Raw genomic sequence first — 27,617 nt, 5'->3', positions numbered from 1 at the left:
AATCTGATCCCTGAAGAAGAACATCTCATTGTCTACTTGGTGTGACACTTTTATCAAGCCAGGCCCTCTGACTGCCCACATTTCCAATCATAACAGCTCATGAGATAAGTGGTTACACCTACTGTGCAGACGAGGAACTGGAAGCAGAGAGCTTGCAGGACTCCAGGAGAACGTATTCCAGGGGTGTCTCCAGATCCATCACAGCTGCACCCCAGGCAGCCTTCTGATGTGGGAAGTAAACGGCACAGATCCCAGGCCTTGGCACAGACAGCCTGGTGCCTGGCACAGAATGCTACCAATAAATATTGATTTAGTGACTGGCCTACATTATGACTGCTACATATACACTTACAGGTTATTCTAATCACCATATTTTTTTTTCAGATTAAAGGCAAATTTCCAGTGGGTTTTTTATTTACGTATTTACTCCAGTTTAGTGTAGGGGTAAGAGAATTAAACTGGAAATTAGAACTAGGTTTGAATTCTGGCTCTGTAACATTCTAGCTGTGGGGCCATGGACAAGTCCCACTTTGGTCCTAGGTTTTTTTATTCCTCTGGTCTTAAGTTTTTTGTCTGTGAAATGAGGGTCTTGGATCAGATCATTTTAAAAAATGTCTTCTACCTCTATAATGCCATCATTGTGAGAATTTTGATAGGAAATGCTTGTGGATTCCTAGCTTTGCTGCTCCTCATTTTTCATACATATAGAGTGAAGTTTACCTTCTACTGACATCAGTCCCCTTTCAATTACCCATGGGGAAAAAGGGACACATGGTATTGAAGACATCTTGCTAGCCTGAGGCCAAGGTCCTACTTCCTAGGGTAGGAAGGAACCTTGGGGCTTCAATGTAGCCTAATGGGGTGGCAGAGGGGCCTGGCCAGTCCTCAGCAGGCCTCTGCCTCCTGCAAGGCTCCCAGCCCTCAGCTTCAGTGTCCCCTGAGCTGAGCATTGTGTTTCTAGCCAGCATGCAACCAACATGTTGGGGCCAAAATGCATGAGAACTGGGCATCTCCATCAGCACATTGACTACAACGCACACATCTGGATCTTGCTGTTGTCCCCCTTCCTGCATCTCTGTCATTGCTGCTGATCTGGGATCCCAGGGTCCTCGAGGGCAGGGACTGTGGCTCAGTTAGTACCACCAAATGAGGATGCTGCCAGAAAATGCAAACATACTCCAAGGGAGACACCTGCCTTGGCCGCGTGGCGCTGGCCCACATTAGATTCTCACTGCTCACATCGTATCTTACTTCCAACAGGGGACATAAATGGAACTTCATTTTCCTGTCCTTTTCCAGGTGGTTGGAATTACATGACCCTGAAGAACATCTGCACTTAGGTAGTTCAAAGGGCCTCCCCAGCTCCTAAAAGAGGACGAAATATAAAAAACAACAGGACTGAAAGAGCTGGCCTCTGTCCAGAGGTGAAGGGAGGCCACTGCAGAGGGGGAAGTGGGGGGAAGCCGGGGCGGGGGGTCAAGCTCAGCCTCCCTCCCAGCCTCACAGATTCAGTTTGAAGCCACTGATCTGCTGGGAGGTTTCTGGGAGCTGTCTGTTTCCATGGCGGAGCCCTGTGAAGTTGCTGCACCGCCTGCTAGAGGGCAGGCTGTCGTCATAGGCGTCGAGGCTTAAGATGTTGACTGGCTTGTCTGTTTTATCAACTAACCAGATTTTTAAAATCCAAACAACTGGCCCTGGCCAGTGTGGATTCATTGGTTGGAGTGTCGCATACACTAGGGAGTGGCAGGTTTGATGCCCAGTCAAGGCACATATCAGATTGCAGTTCGATCCTCCCTTCCCCCATCCCCAACCCCAGTCAGGCAAGTGCAGGAGGTAGCCAATTCATGTTTCTCTCTCTCTCTCTCTCTCTCTCTCTCTCTCCTTCCCTCCCTCCCTCTACTAAAACAAACAAACAAACAAACAAAAACAACTGGTTGTTGTACTAATCACACAAATCAGTGACTTTCTTTGGCTATAGAAATGGTCTTGGTTAGGACTTGCCAGTTTGAAAGGCTTTGTTTCTTCTTTATTCCTTGTCCCTTAAATATCAACCTAGAGAGAGAGAGAGAGAGAGAGAGAGAGAGAGAGAGAGAGAGAGACTGCTATTCTTGCTCCAGACACAAACTAACTCCCCCTACCCCCACCAGCCTGTAGGATGGTCCTCAGGTCGAGCTGAAGGATACAGGAAGGAAGGCCGGTTCAGAGAGAAAAGGCAGCATGAACTTGGCCTGAGGGTGAGTGCGGGTTGTGTGTATGGAACGGGTTACAGTGCAGGTTGTGTGGGCTACAGAAGTTTTCCAGCTCAAGAAGGTTTAGAAGAATTTCCAGATCACTACCTGGAGGTCAGAAATGAAGGATTCACCTCCCCTCCCATCAGATAGACTTCCTGGACACAGTCTGACTCTGCCCCAGTGCCGGAGACCAATTCCAGCATGGCAGCAGGGCTACATCTGGGAATGGCTGAAGGCATTTCCCCAAACCTGAATAGGATACATTAAATTGATTCTTGGCTGCCAGACAGTTAAAGGGCATCTTGATCTACATGCTATTGCCTCCTACTGGCCAAATACCTGAACAGCCGTAGGCTAATCCCCCCATTCTGACAATGGACTCTGTACCAAACCCTGACCCTTCAATGTGTATATCTCTGCCTTGCCTCAGGACAAATTATGTTAATAAAAAGCATGGGGTCCTGGGGATGAGGAGAACCTAAGGCCTTAGACTTAAAACCATAGAACTTAGCTCCTTTAGTTAAGCTCCTCTGACCCCCAAAATGCCTTTCAAAATTATATTTCATCTCCGGACTCTTTATTAGTCACTGGACTACTCTTATTTAACATCTACGCACAGCCTTCTCCAGGTTCCTGAACCCTTCTTGATGCTGGGACAAGAACCCCGGCACCCCAGTACCCCACTGCTTCCACCCTGGTCTCTGAAGCCCTGTCCCATCTACTCCCTCCAGCACAGAAACTGCTCCCTGGCCAGAGTCTGACTGTAGTGTGGCTGTGCCCAATTTGGGCTTGATTTGTGCCTGTAGACACTCCCCAGAATGGGCCTTCTTCCTGTGCCCTCTTAGCTCAGCCTCATGCCACCCACTCTCACAGGCCCTTAGGCTCAGGGTGAAGGGTGGCTTCCCATCAGAGGGCAGGGATCAGGCCTGTGTAAGTCACAGAGTCCCCTGAAACCCTGGTTCCTGTCAAATAGGAGCATCCGGCATACATTTGCTGAATAAAGGGATGTCACTCTCCTTTGGGAGCTATTTTTGGAGGTCATGAGCAGAATACTCAACTGAATACTGCTGGTCTGACTCAGAAGTCGTGTAAGTCCTCAAATATGTGGGATGGCTCCTTTGCTATATAATTAACAATTCTACCCACTGCTAGCTAGATAGCAATTCCCAAACACTCTTTCTTCACATGGTTCCTCCTCTCAGGAACCTTGATGGCTCCTTTCTGAATACCACTCTCCTTGCTGGTAGCCAAGACCCTTCAAAGCCTGCCTCTCTCCTCCTCTCTCAGCACCATGTGACACAACCCTCTCCTAGCTGTTCCTGAGCTCAAATGCTCATTTCCACCTCTATAGTTCCATGTAAGCAACTCCTACCCATGTGCCAAGGCCCTACCCAGTGGCTACTTAGTCTATGGGTCCTCCCTGAGCATCTTATCTCACAGTAACTGTCCATCCAATGACCTCTGAGAATGACAGACTCTGCTATTCACGGGACCTGCAGTTTTGTGATGTCATGTATATTGTTGTCATGGATGATTTCACTTCACACGTGGAACTTCTGCCCAAGCTAACTGGACTGTAAGCCTGTGATCTCCGTGTGCCCACAGGGGTCACACAGTAGCTGTTTCTGGAAAGTTGGTTGAATAAATGATTGAAAGGCTGAGACTTCTTTCCTTCCTTTTCAGAACAGGCTGACCAAAGCCTCCAAAGGCTGCTAGAGGGAGAAGTAGACAGACACCCTCTGTCTGTATTCCTTGGGAGCAGCCGAGGGCAGTTGGGTGGCTGAGGAAGGTGGAGGTAGCTCACAGGTGAGCCAGAGCAGTCCCCACTACCACGCCTTGTGAGAGCAGCTCCCATGGGTGCCAGAGCAGGCAGCACAGCCCAGGGACGTGCTTGGGTGCCTGAGAAAGAGGCTATTGCCCCCAAGGAAGGGCTCTGGAGCTAAGCCAGTTGGCATCGCATTTTACGTTACCTTATCCCTCAACTCTGAAAACATGAGCTGTTGCTTCTCTATCAAACCAGATAAGCTGGCTACACATGTATAGACAGTACCTTTTCCAGGAGCCAGTCTTTAAAGCTCCAAGGCAACTTTTTCTAACTGGCATTTCTTCATCCAATGTGCATTGTCCTTACCCAGCAACATCGCTTTTCCCTTAAAAGTGGGTGTAAGTGACCATCACGTAGTGAAAGGACAGGTGATATTTCATGATACACATTGTCACTGTCATTAACGTGTTCTCTCTGTTGGCTATTGAGAGGACTCTGGCTCAGTCCTGGAATTTCTCTAGCTAATGATGAGATTTTTTTCCTCTGACATTGTATCCAAGAGCCAGTTATCCTCCAGTATCTAATCTCCCCCTTTTACTTAGTAAGAGAACCCTTCATTTTTTTGCTGGGTGCAAAACTTCTTGGCATAGATATCACATTCCCACCCCCCTTTGGAGTTAGGTGTGCTCATATGGCTGAATTCTTGCCACTTAAATGTAAATAGAAGTGTCGTGTATAACTTCAAATAAGTGCCCTTAAAGTAAAAAGGTGTGCCCTTTTTCTTTCATCTTCCTGCATGTTGGAATGCCTGCATGATATCTGGAGCCCAAGCAGCCACCTTTAATGAACCATGAGGTAGTATGTTGAGGAAGGGGGTTTGTAGCTAGAGAAAAAATGTCTGGGTCCCCAGTTATTATGAGCTGACATATAACCCTGAACTTCATTTACATGAGACAAACTTCTAATTGTGTAAGCCATTGTTATCCTGGTTGTCTGTCAATGCAACCAACCATAATCCTGATACTGTGGTGGTGGTGGTTTTATGTCTGTTTCTACCCAGATATTATGAGTTGCATTGTTTGTCTCCCTTCCCCTCTAGCTTTTGATCACAGCTAGCCAATGGCAGGCATTGCGAAAAGAATGGAGAGTGAGAGTAGACAGGGAGAAGGATATTCCTCTTCCTTGCTTCCTCCATGTTTCAGTGCCTTAATGTGGCAGTTTACTCCTTTCTTTCCAGTTCTTGTCAGGGCACTGCTCATCCCTATCTCCAGTTCTCAATGGGCTTTGGCAATACTATTTCCCCCTCTTTTCTCTTTAGACCTGAGGTAGTAATAGCTTCTCAACACTGCTAATCTCTGGGACACTGGGCAACCTTTGCGAGTTTCCTTAGTTGTCTCACACCTCTGTAAATAGTCCTTTTATTAGTTCCTTTATATTTCAGTAAAGTTCTGTTTCTTTCTAGGACCTTGGCTGATAGATCAAATGAGGCATGGACCAATGGGAGAATTGCTAACTTACAAGTCAGCACCGTCACAATCAGTCAATAAGTGAGCATTTTACAAGTTTACTTTACATGACACTTTCCTGTGTCCCATGAGAACCACAGCCCGGAAGAGCCATCCTAGCTGTGACTGCTGACTCTGCTATGAACTATGAAGACTCTCCTCTGGGGTTACCAACTGTAAGATATAGTCCTGTCAAGCAGTTTTCAGTCCACTCAGGCACTGTAAGGAGCAGATATGGGGGTTAATTTTCATATGAGGGGAAGAGTGAAACTATTGTCATCATTGGGGTTAAGCTAATATTTGGGTTCTAGTGTGCAACAAGGTAAAGACCTTCAACAACTAAAGAGAGACAACTGAGTTTAATTGGGAGCAATGGAAACTGGTGAAGATAAAGGTGACATGATAAAAAGTGTCGTTTATCAACATTTATTTGGCAAAAGCCAATTGGCTTATTCTCCCTACCTTCTGCTTGCCCACTATTCCTTTCAGATCTTATAGCTGCTACTTGAGTTAACTTTATAAATCTAGATCTGCTCATGTCTCATATCAGCCCCCAATGCCAAAATAAATAAGTCGACCCTCCTTTACAATGAGTTAAAATGCCATCCAAATACGGGCCCTTTCTTCCTAAATACTCCCATAGTGTCTTATAGTTACACATCATGGTTTTCTGTGTTATACTTGTGTTTGTAGCCTGTTTATCACTATGTGCTTTAAGTCTCTTTGATGACAAGTACTGGTTATTATTTGCACTTCTATCACAGTGCCTGCCACATAGTAACATGGGCTGTTAATGACTAAAATGCTCCTGTTGAGAGATGCAGTGGAGAGAAAACAGTGGGGCTACTGTCCTTGGTCCTGAAAGAGCCCTGGGTAGCATGCAGACTACTCTATGTTCAAACTCTCTAGCAAAGTAAAAACAGGTTAAGGAATACCTTATAGGGAGAGGAGAGAGAATATAAAATACAGATGATAGGAGATTGAGAGAGAGAGAAAGAGAAAGAGAGATGATGGCGGAGGCTTGGTGAGTCCAAAAATCTGCAAGTTTGGTTGGCAAGAGTTGCAGATTGAATCTAAAGGCAGTCTGCTCATAGAATTCTTTCTTGATTGGGAGAGGTCATTCTTTTGTTCTGTTAAGGTCTTCAATTGATTTGATGAGACTCGTCCACATTAAGAAGGGTAATCTGCTTTATTCAAAGTTTATCCTTTTATTTTACTTATTTTTAAAAGATATATTTTTATTGATTTCAGAGACGAAGGGAAGGGAAAAGGAGATAGACACATCAATGATGAGAGAGAATCATTGATAGACTGCCTTCTGCACTCCCCCTACTGGGGATTGAGCCCACAACCCGGGCATGTGCCCTTGATCAGAATCGAACCTGGGACCCTTCAGGTTCTATCCACTGAGCCAAACCAGCTAGAGCAAAGTTTATCCTTTTAAATTTCATCCAAAATAACATCATCACAGAAACATCCATAATAATGTTTGACCAAATATCTGAGCACCATGCTCCAGCCAAGTGGACACAGAAAATTAACCATCATGCAGGTTATCCTATATAATAAAAGGGTAATATGCAAGTCAATCAAATGGCGGAACGACCAGTCGCTATGATGCACACTGACCACGAGGGGGAAGACCCTCAATGCAGGAGCTGCCCCCTGGTGATCAGTGTGCTCCCACAGGGGGAGTGCCGTTCAGCCACAAGCCTGGGCTGATGACTGGAGAGCACAGCGGCAGTGGTGGGAGCCTCTCCTGCCTCTGTGGCAACGCTAAGGATGTCCCGGGCCTAAGCCATCAGTCGGACATCCCCCGAGGGCTCCCAGATTGCTAAAGGTCACAGGCCAGGCTGAGGGGACCCCCCCCCCCCCCCGGAGTGCACAAATGTCATGGGCCGGGCCTCTAGCAAGATATATTATGAAGAGAGGAGAGATTATGTAACATATAGAATATAGAGGGGCGGGAGAGAGAGAGAATGAACTGCCCAGGAAAATAAATATTTGCTGTAATATGCAAACCGTTAGTGTTAACAAGAAAGAATCCACAACCAAAAGTGGATAAACTAGTGAACCGCTGAAGAAAAGTAAGGATTGTGTGTGCCAGTGTCAACATGAGCAAACTCAGTCACACAGGCTGGCAATGCCAGCTATGCAGAAATGAAATGACTGAAGTGACATCCACAGCTATTCTTAAGTGCTAATAGTTAGTCCTTGTTTTTATTTTTACCTTAAGATACTGCCAAAAACAAATTAGAATTTATGTCCATTATGTTTCATACTTTTTGTAGCTGATTTTTGTTGTTGTTATTTTTGTCAGTTTTATTAAATCATTCATAGATATTCAATGAGAATCAAGTCCTTCTCTATTCTCTAGGATGCTATTCTTCCCTTTTCTCAAGTTCTCTCAACATTTCAACACCTCTTCTCTACTCCTTCTTCCATCACTCTCATCTGATGACCTTACTTCCTATTTCACTGAAAAGCTGAAAACAGTAAGAAAAAAACTTTCTTATCCCCCCAAAGTTTCCAATATAAGTATCTTTGCACCCTTCCTTCCTCCTCAGTGGAAGATTCATTCACATGACTACTGCAGACCAAATCCTTCTCTTAAGCTCTGGGTGCCATTTCCTCTCATCTATTCAAGGACTTCGCAGTTACATCCTCTCTGTGTTGAATATTTTCCTTTTCCTGAATCATTAACTGTGCATACAAAGGTGTGCTACTATTTCCCATCTCTTAAAAACCCTCTCTGGGCCTATATTCTCCTCTAGCTACTATCCCATTTCTCTGCTCTCTTTTATAGTAAAACTTGAAAGGGGTGGCTATGCTTTCTGTCTCCATTGCTATTTTTTTTACTCATTCGTATCAGGCTTCTGCCCACCCCCACCTCCCATCCCCACATCTACTAATATCACTGATGATCTTCACATTGCAAACCCAACTTTCACTCTTTTTTCTTGATCTTTCACCTCCCATCTGATGTACTCAGTCAGTCCTGCCTCCTCAAACACTTTCTTCACTTGGGTGTATTTGTTCTTTTTTCTTCTCCCTCACTGGATAGCCTTCTTAGTTTTCTCTACTGGATCCTCCCCTTCCTCCAAATCTGTGAAAATGGGCTCCACCTTTGGATATTTCCCCCCTTCTCTATCTATATTCACTTTCTTGTGACCTCATTCAGTTTCATGGCTTCAAATACCACCTACATGAGGACACCTCTCAAATTTAATTCTCTAGGCCCCCACCTCTCTCTGAAACTAAGGACACAAAGCAGCAACTGCTCCTTGATATCTCCACATACAACAGAGGGTGGGGTGACCCACATCCTAGTTTTCTTAGAATAGTTCTTATTTATGACTGCTGTCCTGTTTAAGTATTTTTTTAAAATATATTTTATTGATTTTTTACAGAGAGGAAGGGAGAGGGATAGAGAATTAGAAACATCAATGAGAGACAAACATTAACCAGCTGCCTCCTGCACACCTCCCACCGGGGATGTGCCCACAACCAAGGTACATGCCCTTGACCAGAATCGAACCCAGTACGCTTCAGTCCACAGGCTGATGCTCTATCCACTGAGCCAAACCGGTTTGGCGCCTGTTTAAGTATTAATGGCGCTCCTTTCATTCAAAAATGTCCCAATTTGGGCAATATATTTTGTGACCACCTGCATTAGTTTCCTGTGACTGCTGTAACTAATTACCACAAACTTAGTGGCTTACAACAACACAAACGTATTATTCTTCAGTTCTGGAGATCAAAAGTCCAAAATGGGTCTCACTGGGTTAAAAAAGGTGTCGGCAGGCTGCATTCTTTTCTGGAGGCTCCGGGGAGAATCTGTTTTGTACTTTCAGCTTCAAAAGGCAGCTTGAATTCCTTGGCTTGTGGCTGCTTCCATCTTCAAAACTAGCACTGGCTAGTTTTTCAAATCACTTCACTCTGACACTAGATTCTTTGCCTCCCTCTTCCACATTTAAAGACCCCTGTGGTTACATTGAACCCTATTAAACAATTCAGAATAGTCTTATGTTAAGGTTAACTACTTAGCAACCTTAATCCCCCCTTGCAATATAACACATCATATTCACAGGTTCTGGAGATTAGGACGTGGACATATTTATGGGACCCGTATTCTGCCTATCACCCTATCTATAGGCTCCCCAAACTTAACATGCCCAATACTGCTCTCGAATTTCCCCAAGATCTTCTTTCTCTGTGGCTTCCCATCTCAGTAAATGGTGCACCATTCGTTCAGTGGTTCAGGCCCAAAACCTTGCATTCATTCTTGAATTTTTCTTATTCTCAAACTTCATATCCAATTAATCAGCAAATTCTGTTAGCTCTCCCTTTATCTCTAAGACATAGATCATATTTAACCTTATTCATGCCCCCTTCCAATTATTGCCATTTTACTCCAAACCACTGTCTTGTTTCACCAACGATTACAATAGTCTCCCACCGGGTCTCCAGCTTTTTTCTGCCTCCCGCCTTTCTTGCCCCTGTTTATCCCCACAAGGCAGCCTGCGAGATTCTCTTAAAAGATGCTGTATCACGGTCAGTCCTCCGCTCAGAATGCTCCAGTGATTTCCCATCACTTCTAATAGAAATCCACAACCTGCAGAGCCTTTCCCAGCACGGTCGCTCCCACCCTTTTCTGCCTCATTTTCTAGCCCTCTGCTCCCCCACCTCTTCACTACAGTGCTCCCCCTTCTCACCAAACACCCTCACCTCAGAGTTTTCAAGGGTTGTTCCTTCAACTGGAAACGCTCCTCCCCACATGGTTCCCCTGCTCTCTCCTTTACTGCATTTGGGACTCTTTTTAAAGAGTATCTCCTCAGAGAGGAATTCCCTGGCTGTTTGTCTAAAAATGACTGTGGATAAAAATTTCCTCGTGCCCAGAGTACTTAGTTTTCAGCCAGCCAAAAACAAAAATGAAAGGCCTCGGTGGGATCTTTACGGTCTGCCTAATTCAAAGCTCGCTCAACTCTCTCTGAAATTAATATCATTGCTTCCCTCCCACACCCATACTCATGGAATAGCTAATCCTTCGTGCCAACTATGTGTCAAGGGCCCATCTAAGTTCTCTTCATTAATTACTCATGTAATCCTCACAACAACCTTATGAGGAGGGCATAGCTATTGTGTCTCTGTTTCTTTGCCTACAAAATGGCCACAATAGCTATTCCCATACATCTAGTTAGCACCAGAGACAGAATTTACACCCAGGCAGTCAGCTCTGAATATCCAGCTATTTCTTTTTTTAATATTATTTATTAAATTGATTTAGGTGACATTGGTCAATATGAACATATAGATTTCAGATGTGGGTTTCTATGCTATAAGATCTGTATACTGTACCATGTGCATAGCAACCAAAGTCAAATCTTCTCCTGGCACCTTATATTAGACAGTTTTCACCCCCACTGCCTTCCCTCTGGCAACCACCACACTACTGTATGTGTCCATGAGTTTCAGTTTTATATCCTACATATGAGTGAAATCATATGATTCTTAACTTTTTCTGACTGACTTATTTCACTTAGCTTAATATTCTCAAGGTCTATACATATTGTTGCAAATGGCGCTATTTCATCCTTTCTTATGGCTAAGTAGTATTCCGTTGTGTATATGTACTACTTCTTCTTTATCCAGTCCTCTATTGCAGGACACTTTGGTTGTTTCCATGTCTTGGCCATCATGAATAATGCTTCAATGAACATACGGGTGCATATATTTTTGCGAATACATGCTTTCAAGTTTTTTCAGGTATATACCCAGGAGAGGGATTGCTGGGTCATATGTAGCTCTATTCTTAATTTTTTGAGGAATCACCAGAATGCTTTCCATAATGCTTGTACCAGTCTATATTCCCACCAGCAGTGAATGGGAGTTCCCTTTCTTGAGTGTATCTCATGGTAGTTTTGATTTGTATTTCCGTAATTGCCAGTGAGGCAGAACATCTTTACATATATCTATCTATTGCCTGTTCATATGTCTTCTTGGGAGAGGTGTATTTTTAGGTCCTCTGCCCACTTTTTGATTGGGTTGTTTTGTTTGGTTGAATTCTATGAGTTCTTTATATATTTTGGAAATTAAACCTTTGTTGGAGTAACTGTTTGCAAATATCATCTCCCATCTGATTGGCTGCCTCTTTGTTTTGTTGTCAGTTGCTTTTACTGTGCAGAAGTTTTTTAGTTTAATATAGTCTCATGCATTTATTTTTGCCTTTACTTCCCTTGAATTTGGGGTCAAGTTCATAAAATGTCCTCTACTACCAAGATCCATAAGTTTGGTACCTATATTTTCTTCTATGTAACTTATTGTTTCAAGTCTTATATTTAGGTATTTTATCCATTTTGAATTAATTTTTGTAGATGGGGACAAACTGCAATCCATTTTCATTCATTTGCATGTGGATTTTTAGTTTTCCCAGCACCATTTATTGAAGAGACTATCTTTACTCCATTATGTGTTTCTGCTTTCTTTGTCTAAAATTATCTGTCCATACACATGTGGTTTTATAGCTGGATTCTCTTTTCCATTACATGTCTGTCTTGATTATGCTGTTTTGATTATAACTCTGTAGTATAATTTGAAGTCAGGTAGTGTGATACCTCCAGCTTAATTATTTTTTTTTCTCAGGATTACTTTGGCTATTCTGGGTCTTTTGTGGTTCCATACAAATCTGATGATTTTTCCTTCTATTTTTTAAAAATGTCATTGGGATTTTGATGGAAAGTACATTAAATCTGTATTTGCTTTGGGTGATATGGCCATTTTAACTATGTTGATTCTTCCAATCCATAAACATGGAATATTTTTCCATTTTGTTGTGTCTTTTTCAATCTCTTTTAATAATGCTTTGTAATTTTCAGTATGTAGGTCTTTCACTTTCTTTGTTACATTTATTCCTAGGTATTTTATTCTTTTGGTTGCAATTACAAAAGTAATTGTGGGTTTTTTTCCCCATTTCTTTTTCTGAAGTTTTGTTTTAGTATACAGAAAGGCAATAGATTTTTTGAACATTGATTCTGTATCCTGTAACTTGACTGTATTTGTTTATTGTTTCTAATAGGTTTTTGGTGGAGTCTTAGGGTTTTCTATATACAGAATCATGGCATCCACAAGAAGTGACATTTTATCTTCTTCCTTCCCTATTTGGATGCTGTCTATTTCTTTCTTTTGCCTTCTTTCTCTGCCAGGACTTCCAGCACTGTGTTGAATAAGAGTGGTGAAAGTGGGTATCCTTGTCTTGGTCTTGAAAGCTTTCAGTTTTTCACCATTGAGTATGATATTAGCTGAGGGTTTATTGTATATGGTCTTTATTATGTTGAGTTACTTTCCCTCTATTCCTATTTTATTGAATGTCTTAATCATAAATAGATGTTGTATCTTATCAAATGCTTTTTCTGTTTCTGTTGATAAGATTGTATGATTTTTATCCTTTCTTTCGTTAATGTGGTGTATTATGTTGATTGATTTGCATATGTTGAGCCATCTTTGTGCCCCTGGAATGATTCCTATGTGATCATGATGCACTATTTTTAGTATGTACTGTTGTATTAAATTTGCTACTATTTTATTTAGAACTAGAGGCCCAGTGCATGAAATTCGTGCACTTGGCGGGGAGGGGGGGTGGCCCTCAGCCCGACCTGCACCTTCTTGCAGTCTGGGAGCCCTTGGGAGATGTCTGACTGATGGCTTAGGCCCGTTCTCCTAACCTGGCAGTTGGACATCCTTAGTGCTGCCTCGGAGGTGGGAGAGAGGCTCCCGCCACCGCCACTGAGCTCACCAGCATGAGTCTGGCTTCTGACTGAGTGGTGCTCCCCCTGTGGGAGAGCACTGACCACCAGGAAGCAGCTCCTGCATTGAGCGTCTGCCCCCTGGTGGTCAGTGCATGTCATAGTGACCGTTGTTCAGCCATTTGGTCAATTTGCATATTAGCCATTTATTATATAGGATTTTTGCATCTGTATTCATCAGAGATATTGGGCTGTACTTTTCTTTTTTTGTGTTATCTTTGCCAGGTTTTGGTATCAGAGTTACATTGGCCTCATAGAATGTGTTAAGAAGTATTGCCTCTTCTTCAATTTTTTGGAAGAGTTTGAGAAGGATATGTTTTAAATCATTTTTGAACATTTGGTAGAATTCACTGGTGAAGCCATCTGGTCCTGGACTTCTGTTTTTTGGGGAGGTTTTAGATGGCTGTTTCAATTTCATCACTGTTGATTGGTCTATTTAGATTTCCTAATTCTTCAAGATTTAGTCAAGGAAGTTATATATTTCTAGGAACTTATCTATTTCTTCTAGGTTATTGAATTTGGTGACATATTGTCTTTCATAATATTCTAGTATGATCCTTTGTATATCTTTGATGTCTGTGGTGACTTCTCTCTCATTTCTGATTTTGTTTACATATATCTTTTCACTTTTTTCCTTAGTGAGTCTACCAGGAGTTTGTCAATTTTATTAATCTTTAAAAAAAAAAAAAACACAGCTCTTTGTTTTATCAATTTTTTGTATAGTCTTTTTGTTCTCTATTTCATTCAATTCTGCTCTAATTTTTATTATTTCATTTCTTCTGCTGACTTTGGGTTGCTTTTATTATTTCTTTTCCTATTACTTGACGATGTGATGTTAGGTTGTTTACTTGGGAATTTCATTTGTTTCTTGAGATAAGCCTGTAATGATATAAGCTTTACTCTTATTACTGCTTTTGCTGCATCCCAGAAGTTTTGATATATTGTATTATCATTCTCATTTGACTCTATATATCTTTGGATTTCATCTTTTATTTCTTCTTTGGCCCAGTCATTTTTTAGTAGTATATTGTTTAATCTCCAAGTATTTGTGGGGATTTTTTACTTCTTTTTTTGCAGTTGATTTCTAATTTCAAGGTTTCATGGTCAGAGAATATTCTTGGTATAATTTCAATTTTCTTGAATTTGTTGATGCTAGTTTTGTGACTCAACATATGGTTTAATCCTTGAGAATGTTCCATTTGCACTGGAGAAGAATGTGTAATCTGATGTTCTGGCATGAAAGGTTCTGTAAATGTCAATTATGTCCATTTGGTCTAGTGTTTCATTTAAGGCCAATGTTTCTTTATTGATTTTCTGTTTGGTTGATCTGTCTAGAGCTATCAATGGAGTATTAAGGTCCACAACTACGATTGTGTTTTGCTCTCTTTCTCCCTTTACTTCTGTGAGTAGTTGCTTTATTTATTTTGGTGCTCCCTGGTTGGGTGTATAGATTATGAAGTGTTATGTTTTCTTGATGTAGTGTCCCCTTTATCATTATAAAGTGTCCATCTCTGTCTCTTGTTATCTTTGTTATTTTGAAATATATTTTGTGAGATATAAGTATGGCTATACCTGCTTTTCTGTGGATGTTACTTTCTTGGAGAATCATTTTCCACCCTTTTGCTTTGAATCTACCTTTGCCTTTGCAGCTTAGATGTGTCTCTTATAGGCAGCATATAGCTGGGGTTTGTTTCTTTATCCACTTTGCTACTCTATTGGTGAATTCAGACCATTTACATTTAGGGTAATTATTGATGTATGAGGGTTTCCTATAGCCATTTTATCTTTTGTTTTCTGGTAGTTCGGTGCCTCCATTGGTTCTTTCCTTTTATGTTTCTGTCTATTGTTTTTGTTTGGTGGTATTCCATACTTCTTTCCTCTGTATCCTCCTTGTTTAATCTATATGTCCTTGTTTGGGAATTTTTGTGTGTGGTTACCATTAGGTTTATAAAAAATGAAGTTGCATATATACGGTAGATTTTTTTTCTTTTGAGTGCATCTGATCTTTATTTTTCTTTGCCAGTTCAGATCTTTCACCCTTCCCTTTTATGTTTTTGTTGCCAGAAATTATCCCTATTTATGCTGTAAGTATTTTGGTGATCTTGCTCATAGTGTTGTGGCCTTATGTTCTTTGCTTCAGGTAGAATAACTCCCTTGAATATTTCCTGCAACGGAGGTTTTCTGGTGATAAAATCCCTCAGTTTCTGCATGTCTGGGAACATCTTCATTTCTCCCTCATAGTTAAAGAATAATTTTGCTGGATATATTATTTGTGGCTGGTAATTTCTTTCAGACATTTGAATATTTTGTTTCACTCTCTTCTGGCTTCTAGAGTTTCTGCTGAGAAGTTGGATGAAATTCTGATGGCTTCCCCTTTTTATGTCACTTCATTCTTTTCCCTGGCTACTTTAAGAATTTTTCCTTTGTCATAAATTTTTGACAGCTTCAATACAAAGTGCCTTGGAGGGGGCCTCTTTGGATTGAGGTAATTAGGTATTCTGTTTGCTTCTTGGACTTGAGGATCTAATTCTTTCATAGATTTGGGAAGTTCTCATCCACTCTTTGTTTTAATAGACTCTCTATTCCATGCTCCCTCTCTTCCTCCTCCACAATGCTTATAGTTCTAATATTGCTTTTTCTGATGGAGTCAGATAGGTCTCATAAAGCTCTTTCATTTTTCTTTATGCTCATATCTCTCTCTTCTTCCCTCTGCATCATTTCTTGATTCCTATCTTAAATATCACTAATTCTTTCCTCCATCTGATTGGTTCTATTTTCTACACTCATAGTTCACTATTAATCTCCTTAATTGCATGATTCACTTCCAGAATTTCAGATTGGTTCTTTTTTAAAAATATATTTTTATTGATTTCAGAGAGGAAGGGAGAGGGAGAGAGAGAGAGAAACATCAATGAGAGCGAATCATTGATTGGCTGCTCCCTGCATACCCCACACGAGGGTCAAGCCTGCAACCTGGCCATGTGCCCTGATGGAGAATTAAAGTGTGACCTCCTGGTTCATAGGTCAACACTCAACCACTGAGCCACACCTGCCAGGCTGATTGATTCTTTGTTAAAGTTTCAATCCCTTTGGTAAAGCACTCGTTGTGCTCATTGATTTGTTTTCTGAGTGCACTGAATTCCCTGACAGTATTTTCTCGCATCCCATTGAGTATTTTCAGAACTGCAATCTTTAAATCTCTGTCATTTATATTACATATGTCTATGTGTTCCAGCTTGCTTTCTGGGGATTTTTTATTTTCTTTCTGGTGATCCTCATTACTGTGGTTCCTCGTGGTATTTTCTGTCCTCCTTTGCTTGTGCATTTATCTCTGAAGAGGTCTTTCTATTATTTTCCAGTAGATGGCATTGGATCACAAGAGTTTTTACATCTGTGATCTCCCAGTCTTGAACCTCCACAGCTTCCAGAAGACAATACAGCCACAATGCTTGGTGGTGGGGTTTGCTTTGCCCTCACTGATGACCCCTGACCTCCGAGGGGTCCCACTCTAAGCACCCCTCCTAGGGATCAGTCACTGAGGAAAACAGTGGTTCTACTGCAACAGCTTTTGGTTTACAGATAATTTGCTCCTGGGCCTTACTCCAAGGGCAATGGGAGGAGAGTTTTGGAAGTCCAAGAGGCAGCAGGGCTCTGTGGTTCTGTTTCTTTGTCTGAAACACCACTGCCCAGCCTGACAGTGAAAAGACACATGGCAGAACCCTGTGCTCTGTCAGATGTCTGCTGGCTCAGTCACTGTTTGCTCTGCTCCACTGCTGGACTGCCCCCCACAGCTCTCTGTTCCTCTGGGCCAAAGGAAGCACCTGCGACCACCGGCTTTCTCCTCTCTCCCGACCAGTTGAGCTGTGAGCTTCCAGCTGCAGGGCTGTGTCTGTGTGCCACCTGCACTTTCCTCCCTTCTCATCTTCTTGTGTATTCCTGGACACCCACTTTTAGACACTCTCATGTGAGGGCCTCTGTGTTGAGCAGGGGTTTCTTTGTTGAATTATAGTTGGTTAACTTGTTGAAATTTCAGGGTGAGAGGACAAGGTGCGCTCTCACTCTGCCATTCCTCTGACGTTACTCTATTCAGCTATTTCTAACTGAAGCTTAGGTTCTGAGGAAAAGGTCACATCTGCTCAGCATTCAGCATGGAATCTTTAACCTTTCATTGACATTAACTAGCTGATTTGCTCAAGGCTGTGATACACCTATTGTTAAACATACACCATGATCTGGGAACATATTGAGTTGTTATTTCCTTTAGTGTATAATATTGCAAATCTAGATCTCCCCAAATTCTACCCTCACTATGACTATACTCTTAAAAAATAGAAAATAAGGGACAATATTTGGTCACATTCTCTGACTCCAGGAAGAGCTAGGCATGTAGGAAACTTCAGGGAACTGTTGCCTGTTAACTTAAGCACAGGAGTTTTAGTTCTCAAATGCAATCACTCAATAACAATGCTGACCTCATCCAAGCTCCTTCGCCCAATGTTGCCTCTGGTTTATGAACAACTTTATTCTCTTCTGGAAACCCATGTTAGTTTCATCAGGGAAGTTTATTATTTTTAAAATTATTACTATTTTTAATTATAGAAATAATCATGAACTACGCTTAACACACACTGGTTAATCATTGGGATGCAGTATGAGGTGGGGAAAGTGCATTTCTTTGGTGCCCTGCAGACTAGGAGTTCATTTTTGTCTCTGCCACTTACTATGGTGCCCAAGATTACACCATAGAAGGGTCATCAGCCTCTTCAGTACTTGGTTTCTTCCTACTCATCGCATTGTTGTTTGTATCAGGGATAATAAATGTAAAGCACTTAGCATGGCACCTGGGGCAAAGCAGGGCTAGTAGCACTGGATATGACCGCCAATATTGCCACTTCTCAGCTGGACAGAACACGGCCTTTAGCAGGTAGACAGAAGGAAGCAGAAAGCAGCACGGCCCAACAGTGAAGAAAACAATCACACCTGTGGTTTCTAACTCCAGCGTGAGCTTGGTCGTTACTGAGATGAGTGTATCCTGATGACAGTTTCCTTCTGCACCAATGCCATCAGACACTCGGCTCCTTCTCTCATCTGCAGCCTGGGTTTGCCATGGAGATGACTGACTGTGCAGGCTTCCATTTCTCCCTTAGGATCCATGGGTGCATGGGAGAGCACCACCAGCTCTGCCCTTTTCCTTTCTTCCGGGGATGCTCATCTCCCTGCCTATGGAGCCTGAACACCTTTTCCTACAAGTCACGTCACCATCTAGGTAGGTTTTGCTCCAGGGACTCCAGAGAAATGGCGCCCTCTGGTGTCGGCTCAAGATCTATGGGTCAGCTTGGGGGTGGCCCAATTTCACCTTAAAAGCCAAGACTCACCAAAGCAAACCTTTTATGGAGTATCTTGTTTTGTAGAAATCCTTTTCTACAAGAGGAATTTTCTGGGTCAAATGAACTGTGCCTTTAATAAGGAAGGACCACGTTATTTCAAACTCAAGTCCAGTCTCTCCCCTTCCCCTCTCCTCCCCCTCCCCCTCCCCTCCCCTCCCCTCCCCCTCTCCCTCTCTCTCCCCCTCTTCCTCCCTCCCCCTCTCTCTCCTTTTACTCTGATAGCCCAAGAAGTGTTTTATAATAACAGAAGTGACTATCTTTTCCCAGTGCTGCAAAAATTACAGTCTATTTTTTTAACATCTTCCTTATGAGCTTTACTCAGAGAAGGCAGGTCCCTGGTGCACTGCCAGCGCATTGGCTCCAGGCTTTGAATTGCACTATTTGCATGAAACTCCTAGGTTCTGGGGTGACAGGGCCCCTCCCTTTCTTGGATGGATTGTTCCGTTAGATTGGATGAGAGGGGACTTGGGACATGGCATCTTTGGCTCTAGGACACTATAAATACTAAATTTCCTGTGAGCCTGGGGAAAACTTCAAGGCGATTGTCAAGCTAGCAAAGCCAGAGCTGGGGGAAGTGCTGTTATCAAAAGAGAACACATGAAACGGTTATTTTCTCTGCTTATATTTAAATCTTTCCATAACCAAGAAAAAATGTTGTTGACTCTTAGATCCTTCTCTGGGCTTTGTGGAATAACCGCCAGTGACCCAGTGGCAGAGTTTTGGAGAATGTTAAAACATGATAATAAATAGATTTAATAATAGCCTTTGCACTGGACCTCGGGGGATCCCTTGCAGTCTCAATTACTCTAGTTCATATTTTCCTTTGCCCTGTGTTATATTTAGTAGCCCAATTTTGTTTCATATATATATTTAGAAGGAATACATCAGAGAGTGATTTTTTTGAGGCAGTTAGATTTTGAGTTACTTTGTTCCCTTTTCTAAAATAATCTGTTTCACATATTTTCTATAATTTGGATGTCAATTAAATTTATAATTAGAACAAAATTATGTTTTTTAAAGAGCAAAGATATAATCAAGCTTTAGTAACATGAAAGACATTTTTTCTCAAATGGAGAGATGGCAATTACAGAGGATTATGAAGAATTCACAGAAGCTAGAGCTGTTTGCCACAACTGCTGTTGAATTATTAAGTGGCAAAACTTGAATCTAAGTGAAGAAGACAAGTTGGCTCTTCTGCTGTTGCATTTTCTCTCTTCTTTCTCTAAACAACATCTGCTGAGTGCTCTGAGGCCATGAGCCTGAGCTGTTGTATGTGTTGGTGGTACTAACGAGGTGGGGAGTAGCTTCGCCTTGTGTGTTTGAGTGCGCATGTGTCTGAGGGCTGTGAACCCCCAAGCTACACTAAAGTAACAGGATTGCAGCCCCATCCTCATATTCCACTTACTAGAAATCAAATAAACCAACCTCATATTTTTGTGTATAAAATAGAAAAGAAAATATTTGTTCACGTTCAGTGCTTGAGAGGATATAGCAAAAATACTACAGAATATAAAAATAGTACCATCAATTTGAAATCCAGTGGGCAGTAGGTCTCAAGAGCTATAGATTACCCAACTTTTTTCCAATAATCTTATCTCTGAAAATTTATACAAGAAAGAAATTAGAAAGAAGAAACAGCTATGTGCTTCAAGGCATTTATTACCAGACTATTTCAAACAGCATAAAATTGGGGGCAACAAAAAGTTCCAAAAGAAGAAGGATTTACAATAAAACTATAACATATTTGGAATGATATGAAGAAAAATAATGCAAATAAGTACTTGTGATAAAATATTTAAAAATCAGAACATAAAAAATGTGTTTTATTTTATTTGTTAGTATAAATATAATCAAATAAAATATCTGTAGAAAGAAGAAAACAACTATTTTGTTAAAATGATAAGATTGTGAATTACTTTATCAAATTTTTAATTTTCTTTAATATTAAAAAAAGCAATGACAATTGCTCTCTTGGTTTTGTAGAGTCACCTCCTGGTGGACTTGAGTGTTTATAATTGTCAAGTATAGCCTCTACATGCTGCAGTGGTGGATAGGCCATTTCTAGAATCAAATTGCTTGAGTTCACAGGCATGGTTCTACCCCTTTCTAGCTATGTGGCTTGCCTTTGCTTTCTCATCTGTAAAATGGGAGATCATAAAAGCATCTGAACTCTGGAGATAAATTTTAATTGTTTACATTTCCCATGGTGAACTGAGTGGGTGGAGGTTCTTCCACAAAACTTTGTGGAGAAACATAGTGCAATCTAAACTGTGGGAGGGGCAACATAAAAGGTGCAGGCAAAGCTGTGAGTTGAGGCAGACTCCTAGTTGACAAATCAGAGAGGCAGGTCCAAAGGCTTCACCCACTCTAGAAAAGGAACTAGCAATAAAGAAGCAAAAGAACATTAAGTTGAGGAAGGGAAAGAGGGTGGTTCTAGGGCGAGGGCCTAATGTTGTTTTGTTTTTGTTTTTTTGCCTGTACCCTATAACCATTTCTTATTTTTATTTTTTGCCTGCGTCTATCTATTTGTCTATCTATCTATCTGTCATCTTTAACTTTTGGAAAATTTTAAATCTATCCTAAGTAGAAAAAATGGTAAAACAAACTCTTAAATATCCATTACCCAGCTTCAACAAAATCAATATTTCATTTATTATCCCACCTATACTCCTTCCCTGGATAATGTTGAAGTGATAATTTTATCACAACATCCATAAGTACAAGAGATTCAAGCTCTTTTATTGGATCCAGCCACAACACCATTACCGTATCTTAGATGTTTGCAGTGATTCTTAAGGGTGCCATTTGAGGACTTATTCCACATGGAGGTGTGTAGGAGGGTCTGCTGCATTTAAATAGTTACAGGGGAACTCAGGACCATTTCTCTGACATCACATCTTTCCCCAACACCACAGAACAGGCAGCTCTAAGAACCACCTGAGTTGTCATCCACCTGGTGGAAGTTGGCAGATTTAGCACAGGGTTTTGCACTAGGAAGATTAAAGTGAGGGCTTGAACTCTGGAGGAGTTCTCCCAATAGACACAAAACAAGTAGCCTAAAAGGCTGCTGAAGGGCAATGGTTTTAAGCAGAATCAAAGGGTCCAGAGACCATTCAAGAGGTAGGAAGAGCCCTAGCCAGTTTTGCTAAGTGGTTAGAGCATCAGCCCTCGGACCCAAGGGTCTCGGGTTTCATTAACAGTCAAGGGCGCGGTAACTCGGTTGCAGGCTCGAATGCTGGTTGGGGCGCAAGCGGGAGGCAACCAATTGATGTGTTTCTCTCACATCGATGTTTCTCTCTCTCTCTTTTCTCCTCCCTGCCTTTCACCCTCTCTAAATATCAATGGAAAAATATCCTCCAGTGAAGATTTTAAAAAAAAATAAAAGAGGGAGGAAGAGGCAGAGGAGAGATTGAAAAGATTGCACCCCCACCCAACTCAACCATCAAGTCAACTTTCATCTGTTTCATTGATTGAGCTTCTAGAACAATATCACATGACAAAACTGTTTCTTGCCAAAACAAAGCTCTCCTCTTTGCTGGTCAAGGAGGCATTTGTGCAGAGGTGTATACAGGTAGGAGAACACAGGACAAGAAACCCTAGAACCAACCTCCACCTGCCCTCAGTCTGCCACTTATCCTCCAACACATCACCTGCAAAATGAGGGCAATGCCTATCTTTGCACGAAATTAGTTATGAAACCACATCTAGCACATATTGGGGATTTAATATATTTTATTTGATATGATCTAAATATATCTGCCAAACTGCTGAAGTCATATTGAGAAGCTTACAAGATATTATTTTTCAGAAAATTTGGGGAAATGTATGGTCATTTTTCTGCATATTGCTACATGCTCATTTACATAAATTACTCTGTTTCTCTCCCGATGACCTAATTCTAAGTCTGGCCAGCAAATTCCAGTCCAGTGTTCACAGCCACTGTACTAAACAGAGACATTCTTTTAAAAAGGAGGGACATCTAAGGAATTATTCTCCTGAGCAGGATGTGACCAGAGATTAGGGGACCAAGTGACAGATGTCCTGGATCCCCTAAAGATAGGGGATAAGGATTCTTCCCAATATGGGACTTTCTTTTATTGTTTTGTCTTGAGAAAATTAGACTTACTCTGAAACCTTCTGAAGTGTGATTCATAGTGACTCCATCTGCATAAAATCAGAGTTTAGTCTCCCAGAGAAAGGGTTAGGTGACATTATTTGCAGTGATTCACATCTGCATATCAAAAAAGATGGGTTATGAGGGGCCCCCTTTTTATGGGGGGGGCGTGTTAGCAGAAAGGGAAAGGATGAGGATGCCAAGTGAGGACCCATTAAGGAGTCAGCAGGCTGATGCAGACTGAGGTCCTGGAGGGAGAATTTATCTTCTGCTGAAACACAGCTGAGCTCATCTGGGACAAATAACACCCTTTATATATCTGAGTTTCTTTCCCCTTTCCCTTCCCCCTGCAGAGGCAGCCAAGAGGGCCGCTGCGCTCCCCAGGGTAGCGGGCTGTGACTTGCCTGATGGAATTGCCACTGCTTCTAGCTCACCACAATAGAAGGTGGCTCTTGGCCAAGAAATTGATTCTCCCTACCACCCACTATAAAAACAGGAGTCAATGTTTGCCTGGCACTTGTCAGCCCAGAATCCCTACTGAGTGAATTTCTTTAGTCCTCTTTTGTCATGGAGTGTGGAAATAGGAGCCTCCAAGTGGGGTGTGCACAGGTGAAACCACAAAGATGGAGCCTTTGGCTGGACCCGAGGGTTTCCTCTGACATTAAAATTCAGGCTGGACTTGCTCCTGCTCCGCGGGAACCTCACTCATGGATGGCTCTGATGTGGGAGACCTTGCCTGCCCCAAACCCTCATAAATCCTTTCTCTTGCTCTCAACACTTGCACTCATTTCCCTCAAACACACTCTACTGCATTTGACTGATTTTAATGAGTGGCGTTTTTTAATGGGGTCCCCATTGCCGGAGAACTGCAGGTCCCAGATATTAAAGGAGCCCCTGGTTCTCTCTAACCTTTTCTCCCTCAAAGGATGGAATGAGCGTCCCAGGCTCTTGCACAGAAGCATTCTCTTTGGACAATTGAAATCGTTAAGAAATGCACTCCTGTAAGTGGTGGTAGGAGAATCCTGAAAATATATTTCTTGGGAAAGAGGTGCCACTGACCTCTCGGAGACCACGGTTCTGTTTCCAAAGGGCACTAATGTCACAGCTGCCATCGTTCTTGAATAATTCTCTTCTCAACACTACAGCCGCTCTCCTGTTGCTCCCCTCAAGTTTCTCAATGGTTTCCATCTTTTCTTCTGCCTGTTAGATACTGTCTCTCTGTCGCTTGCTGGCCCTGTGACACACTTCCTCCCTTGGGAATGATTTCTTCCCGAGGCTTCTGGGATGCCTCTCCCTTCTAGTTTTCTGCCACCACTCTGCCCACTTTTTGGAAACCTTTCCTGGGTTTCTTTTTCTCTGTTTACCTCTTAAGTATCAATGTCTATGAAGTTTTTCTTTGGTCTCGTACTTCTTACTCTCTCAGGGTGATCTTTCCAAGCCTGTGGCTCTTACAGACATTTATGTTCCTGTACCTCTGAAGCCTTGTCTGGGGTCGGGGTCTGCATCTCCTCCTGAATGTCCTACGTTCCCCCCACCATTCACATGCCCTGGATTGGATCATGGGAAATGAAAGTGGCCTCTCAATTATTGGGCCATTGATATCTGAGTTCAGAGATTTTATGATTTTTACTAGAGGCCCAGTGCACGGATTCATGCACCGGTGGGGTCCCTCAGCCTGGCCTGCACCGTCTCACAATCTGGGACACCTCAGGGGATGTCAGAGAGCTGGTTTCAGCCCAATCCCCACAGGCTAGGCTGAGGGACCTATAGATGAAAATAGATGTTTATTGGGAATGAACCCACAGGTGCTGGTCACTGCTCCAGGCCCAGAGCTACACCTGCAGCAAGGCCACACCAATCCCCTGCCTATGGGCTCAGGCTCACTGTTAAGGGAAGACAGGCAGGCAGATAATGAATAAATAACTATAGTACAAGTGCAATATAATCTGAGGTAGTGAAAGGACTTAACTGATTCAGTTTAAGTGCTATAAGCCAATTGGCTATGCATTCGGTTGTCACTCAAGCTGTCTGTAAAGTCACTTTTTAGAACTAGGCAGGAGGCTGTTGGAAGCCCACTTTCAGAAAGTGCTAATTCCCCGGGCAGCACACACAGGCTGAAGGGCCTATGGGCATTTCCTTCTAGAAGCCTTCCTGGGAAGGGCAGGCTAAGGGCTAGGTTGGTGGCTGGAGGGGGTGGGGGTGAGGTGACTCCACATGTTCAACACTCTGTGGTACTGAGATGCAGTGGGAGATAAAGGAGGGGAAGTGGTGGGGGGAGGAGGATAAGCAAAAACCCCAGGTCCCTGAGAAGGTGCAAAGGACCAGAACCAGAGGCAGGAGAGGAAACTAGTCTTCCTAGGAGAGAAGCCACATCTCCCATGGAAGAAGGAGAAAGGGGAGAAGGCTGCTCCACTTGGGGATAAAAGCTCTGAGACTCCTCACTGTCTTTTCTACGAACCAGGAGGTGAGGACCTCCGCTGAGGGTGGGAGCAGGGTGGAGCAAGAGGAGCTGAGGAAGCTTGGAGCATTCACTGTAGAGGATGTGAGGGTGAGGTGACAGGGATTTCTGGTGGTGCTCAGAAAATCTTTCTTGGTTGAATCTGCATGTGTCATTTTAGAAACTCCCACCTGCCTTTTAACTGAAGAGAATTATAAATAAAAGGCCCCATCTCCACCCCTGTGCACACCTCCTTCCAGCCTCCATCAGAAGCTGCAACTAATGGGTTGCTGTTCTTGTTAGAAACATAAAAATGTAGTTTTGCAGCCCAGCCTGCATTTCTGGGTTGCCTTTTATGCTCCTGGGGTCCCTGGCAAGGAGAGCACAGGGTTGGGTGACCGAGTTCGCCAGAGGACTGACCAGTGCCAGTACCTGGGGCAGAGAGTGAACATGGAGTCCTGAACAGGGCAAAGGCTGGATTCCATTTTTCAAATAGAATGATGGGTCCTGAAGCCTTGTGCTCTGCAGAAATAAAAGCTGCAGCTTATTGGAAAGGGAAAGACCTGAATGACTATTGAGCATAGCCTGTGTAAATGCTTAATTAGAGTGAGTTTCTAAAATTCTTTCTGTAGCTGGTTGATTCAGACCTATGAGAAAGGCTATACTTATCACTCCCTCCAGTCCAGGTAGTTCATTAAGAAGGAAATGAAAAGTTTTAAATTTCAGCAACCTTTCTTTCAGCAAAGCTCTGTAGATTGACCATTAAAGACATTTTCATTTGATTGATGGCAAAGCCTTTTCTTATAACCCATGCGTAAGGGGCTGAGGGAGAGGGTGACTAATGGCTAATGGTGCCTATGGATGAGGAAGGGGAAAGGGGAAGGGCCCTGGGCTTTTTTTGCTATGACCGACAATGGACAGACATTCTATTTCTTGATCTCATTTTATGCTTGCAATAACCACACACAGTGGAAATCTCTCCCTACCACTCTCCTCACCCCAGGTCCCATGGAAATGACCTACTGCATATGAGGGTTGGACCGTTATGTAAGTTGCTTAAAGATTCAGAGATAATAAGAGAAGGATCTTCCTGTTCCCAAAGCCATTGAAGAAAAACAGTATGTTTATGATTTTCTTGTTCAGATTGATGGGAAATTCTCTCTAGCAATAAAGATACATGAGACACCTGCTATGCCCCAGGCATTCCTCTGGGCTGGTTGGTATTACAGAGATAAATAAGATATATTCCCACCTGCAGGAGCTCAGAGAGTCCCGAATATATCAGGTGCCCCCTTAGTGAGCCAGTGCTATGCTATGGAGGAATCAGAAGAAGAAGGAGAGAGTCTCTACCTTCAAGGAGCTTCACTGGGAAGAGAAGACATGTAAGCAGAAGTGTCCAAGAATAAGCCAACATGCCTATTAATCCACGTAGGTGTTGGAACACATGGAACAGACTCATGCTCCAGGGTGACATGAGAGGAAAGAGATGGCAGAGGCCCCAGAGGCTGGGAAAGGGTCTCTGAGAAAAATAGGTCATGACTAGATGATGTATCTAGTGGGACCATAAAGGACCCCTGTTAAAGTTGTCTCCCCACTGGGGTCATTCTGCACGATATAATGGAAAATTAATTGGGTGATCGAGCCCTGACTCTGCTACTCATGATTGGATGACCTTCACTAAGCTGCTAACCCCTTTTCTAGGCTTTGTTGTTTGTTTTGTCATCTATGAAGAGGAAGTAGAGTGTGATAAGCCTTTTCAATCCCATGATGATTTGGCCCACAAGGAACCATAGATTCATCCTCTAAGGCAGCAGTTCTCGACCTGTGGGTCGAGACCCCTTTGGGGGTTGAATGACCCTTTCACAGGGGTCGCCTAAGACCATCAGAAAACACATATATAATTACATATTGTTTTTGTGATTAATCACTATGCTTTAATTATGTTCATTTTGTAACAATGAAATTGGGGGTCACCGCAGCATGAGGAACTGTATTAATGGGTCGTGGCATTAGGAAGGTTGAGAACCACTGCTCTAAGGGTCCATTGGAAGACAAAGGTTCATTTGGCTTGGTGATTATGACACACAAAGTCAAGGAAGTCTCCCAGGACTTAAGGTAAAAAGATAAAACCTGAAATAAAATATGAAGGAAAACAATAAATCCAGGCAATCCAACCTATGTCTAATGGACATCTCCACTGGAGAAAGTGGAGGTGAGGAAAGAGTAACTAAGAGAGAACATTTCTTTAGCTGAAGAAATACAGGCATTTTCACATTGAAAGGAACCACCGAGAAGCCAGCGATTTTAATTGCGGAAAAAAACAAACCAAAAACCTAACCTAAAACTACGGGACTGCAACAATAGAGAGTTTGTTTG

The sequence above is a fragment of the Myotis yumanensis genome, unplaced genomic scaffold, assembly GCF_028538775.1.
Source record: "Myotis yumanensis isolate MYYU_CA2020_CCGP unplaced genomic scaffold, mMyoYum1.0.hap1 SCAF_3, whole genome shotgun sequence".
NCBI classification, from domain to species: Eukaryota; Metazoa; Chordata; class Mammalia; order Chiroptera; family Vespertilionidae; genus Myotis; species Myotis yumanensis.
The sequence above is the reverse complement of the archived record's forward strand: the minus strand, read 5'-3'. Positions refer to the sequence as shown.